Genomic DNA, 4579 nt, shown 5'->3' on the forward strand with positions numbered 1-4579 from the left:
CAATGATAATGATAACTAATGGTTATAACAATGATTCTACTGAATTTCAAATTCAGAAGAGGTCTAACTGCTACTCAGAAGAGTTTGTGTTAAAAGATTGGAATATTTCAGTAGTTTTTAAATTTTGTAAAAATTCTATCTCTTTAAAAAAAATGTACTCAACATTAAACAAATCTCCAATACATAAAACACATAAAAATGAAGTTTTATGGCCTGGAGCCCTGCCCGTGCTTCCTTCTCATCCTCTATGGTGGTTCCAGTGTCACCTCTGAGAACAGCTTGAAAACCAGTTCTTTGAAAACTGCCAGTTCAGCCCCGGCTGGGTGGCTCAGTTGGCTGGAGCATCATCCTATACACTAAAAGGTTGCAGGTTCGATTCCCAGTCAGGGCATATACCTAGGTTGCAGGTTCAATCCCCTGTAGGGACAATCAATATTTCTCTCTCCCTTCCTCTCTCTCTAAAAATAAATTAAAAAAAATATTTTTATTGATTTCAGAGAGAAAGGGAGAGGGAGAGAGAAAATAGAAACATCAATGATGAGAGAATCATTGATTGGCTGCTTCCTGCATGCCCCCTACTGGGGATCGAGCATGCAACCAGGGCATGTGCCCTTGACCAAAATCCAACTTGGGACTCTTCAGTCCACAGGCCGATGATCTATCCATTGAGTCAAACCGGCTAGGACTGAAAATAGATTTTTTAAAAACATATCCTTGGGTGAGGATTTTTAAAAAACAACTGCCATTTCATGTAAGATCCCCTGGGTTGTAACCCTTGGTTCATTGAAATAGATCAGCAATTTCAACCAGTGTGCCTCAGGAATTTTTAAAACATGCAATACTGGACTATTTAGTCAGGGGCACTGTCCTCTTTTTCCTTAGATTGTCAAATAAAACAATGATAACAGCCAACACAACAATAGCTGTCCAGTGTGAATGCATGAAAATTACACCTTTTTTTTGTCACATCAGCAAAAAATACATTTTTTGGTGTGCTGCAGAATTTTAGTAATTAGTTTATGTGTGCCATGAGGTGAAAAAGATTGAAAATCGCTGGAATAAACAGTACTCTGGGTAATGCCAAAGAACTCAACCCTCTACTGTCCTAAACAAATGAATGCTTAGTGGAGATGTTTTCTAACCTTTTCTCTCAGCACTTCGTTGGCCAGTGCTCTGTGGGCTTGACTGTGAGGAGGACCTATCACTCCAAGTAGAGGCCACATAACATCTGGGATTATGGTGAAGTAAAATGAGGCAAAACCCACACCCGGGCTCCCCTAGAGAATGCTGTGAAAGGCATCTCTCAGGAGGCCCTGGAGTTCCTCCCCTTGATCTTATCAGACCCACCTTCAGGGATATTTTCACTCTGACTCCCTGTATGTGTCATTTCTGATCAAAGCTATTTGAATAACTGAAAAATTAAATGTTTGCCCAACTAGACTAGAGCTGTAATGGACTGGAACATGAAAACTATTAACAACTGCAATATTTCTCTAATTTGATGGTACGGTAAGGCCCTCCCTCCCTTCCTTGCAATCAAACAGCTCACAGTGTCTGAAATGGTTTGCCAGCGTCGCTTTCTGGAGCAAACAATAGGTGCTGGCATTTTAAATTGACCTTTAATTCTTCTGAACCAGCACATTATTTTTAGCTTGTTTGTTGTAGAAAGAAAATGAAAAAACGAAAGCAGTCTTAATAATGTTCCCATTTCCCACTGAAAGCAGTACATGGAAAAAGGTTTTTGAAGGATCACATGTACAAGCTGATTCTGGAAGGGTTCCTTCTGACTAAGACAGACAGGCAATTGTGAGGTTCAGATGTACCGCAGAGCTTCAAGAAGAAATAAAAAGCACTTGTGCACTTTAAACTTAAATGGGGCAAGAGAAATATATCTATATCCTTTTAAATCTTACTTTACTTAGCACTACCATAAATACTGAGCTAATTTAAAAAAAAAATTATTTCAGGCCCTGGCCAGGTCGCTCAGTTGGTTAGAACGTCATATAGATACACCAAGGTTTCTAGTTCCATCTCTGGTCAGGGAACATACAAGATACAACCAGTGAATGCATAAATAAGTGGAACAAATCAATGTCTCTGTCTCTCTCTTCCCCTTCCTCTAAGAATCGATAAATAAAAATTTTTAAAAAATTTATTTCAGGGGCCAACATATCTAATGATGATGTCATTTTTCTCCATAATATAGGTATACACTTATTTTATTCAGCAATAGTCAACAGGTTTGGAGACTGCAATGCTATAAAAATTAAGGATTCAAATTAAGGTTTGAATATTTTAACAAATGAAACCAATATAGGAAGAAGTTAATATATTATAATGAGGCAAAACTGACCTGAGAATAAGAAACCATAACAATTTCTCTCAGCAAACCATGGATTCAGAGGACATCCTTTGAAGTTTCTATGCATGAGGATGATATTTTTCTGTGCCAATCACTCTCTGAACCAGATCCTGAAGATACATATTAAAAAGACGACTAGACAAGGTCAGGGACACAGTTTGTAGCATGAAGGTCCTGGGTACAGTACTGTTCTTCACATGCATGAAACCTGTGCCCTTGGCCTCATTAGAATTATGACCCAATCAAGTGAGCTAATTGGCCCACCCAAATGTGTGAATATAAACCACATCTCATTTTGCTTTAATTATAATATCTGACCAAGCAACCTGGAAATACATAATTACATGGCATTGATATTTAAATACAGTTATTTACATGAAAATAGAAGCCAAGCTAATTTCTTTCATATTCATTAAATCTTAGAAAACACAAATGGGTATTATCTACTGTAATTTGTAACATCATCTTCACAGAGTTCTTTAAAATTAAAGAGGAAATTCTAAAGGCTCTTTGGCAGCTCAGTTTGAAGTGAAGAGTGCTAATTGACCACTACCACAACCTGCTCTCAAAGCTGGCCATTTTCCTTTCTATTCGTGCAATGCTGCCCTTCTAAGGTTTGGTTTCCTTACATGTGAAATGGGGATGTCTACCTCACCAGATTGCAAGGAATCATTGACATAAAGACTCTCAGACAGTGCTGAGCACATGATAAATGTTCTCTTATTAAACTTGCAGATCAACTTATAGTTAGGTAAAAATTAATATTGCAACTTCTCCTACTCTCTATATATAAATTAAGGGGCTGCCATATCAGTGCACAGCCAGTATTTGGAAAAAAGTGTAGAGAATCTCATAAAGAAGTGTGGACAGGGCCTCATAACAACTACCATTTGTTGAGCACTTATATATGTGTCACTTATAGTCTCAGTTAACCCATAAAACTATATCCATAGAATGATTTCCAAACTCAGGCAATTTAACAACGCACCTTCTTTGCAGCAGCTCTGAGAACTCTGAGAAGCTCTCAAATTGGTGTGATCAGATCAATGTATCGGCAAAGTACTTGCGTAAATAGCCATGGCCGACATGATCTCGGGTAGGCCACACACTTCGGTTTCTCTGTAAAAGCTCCTGTTGTGGATTAGCAGTGTCAGCAGCAGCCCTGCAAGGGTAGAAATCTATTGTGAGGTTTTGTAAGAGGGGTTCCTAGAACAGTGTCTCTTCCCAGCCCTGAAGATTGAGACTTCTGGTGTAAAAGCATCTTACTACTCTCAAAACTTACTGTAGTTACTGAGCATGCCCAATGGCCATGACTAAGGAGCACTGAAGATAAAACATAGAAAGCAAATTTTAAAACGAACAGTTGAATATAAGAGTCATTAGCTGTTGCTGTAACCTTGAACAGCCTTGGTTGTATTAAAGTGAATTACACACAAAGAGCTAGCTCTCTTTGATACTAGGAGAGAACAACTCAAATTTTAAAAATCTATGTAAATGGTAAAAACAAGTCATTAGCTACTAAAATAAGCTCTTCATAGACCTATCATCTTCTGCAGCCCGCCAATCTGTCTGAGTGGGGAGAAACTCCTTCCCCTGAACAAACCGTAGGTCCTAGAGCTCCCTACCCCCACCCCCAATTTGGCTTCAGCCAGAACCACTCACCTTGGTAACTGTTGTCTTTGCTTAGACATCTTATGATTTTCTTTGAACAAGGTGCTAAAGAATGAAAATCATGGCAGTATGTTATCCCCAAGGATTAAACAAAATGTGTTAGCTATATCTGGTTCAGACCAACCCCTCAGTAAATAACATTGGTGTTGGTTAGATTTACACTACAGTGGTAGTTCAGAGTGGTGTTTGGAAACTCCATCCAGGTGCCTGTTTCTATATAGCTACCACCTTCTTCCCAAGCACCAAAATCATCCAGGAGCAGTCACTGATCTGGCCAGAGGTGAGTACATGCCAAAACTGAGCAATTCAGATGTTGAATCTTAATTGTCAGTTCTAAAAGGTCCACAGACAAAAAAAATAAATAAAAAAAAATAAAATAAAAGGTCCACAGACTGACGAATCTGAGGGAAGGCAGGGGTTAGGGGTGGAGAGAGATTAACCAAAGAATTTATATGCATATATGTATAACCCATGGAAAAAGACAATAGTGTGGTGAAGGCCTGAGGGGGGTAGGTGCAGGGTGGAGGGGGTCAAAGGGGAAAGGAA

Source organism: Myotis brandtii, unplaced genomic scaffold, assembly GCF_000412655.1.
Source record: "Myotis brandtii unplaced genomic scaffold, ASM41265v1 scaffold285, whole genome shotgun sequence".
Classification (NCBI taxonomy): Eukaryota; Metazoa; Chordata; class Mammalia; order Chiroptera; family Vespertilionidae; genus Myotis; species Myotis brandtii.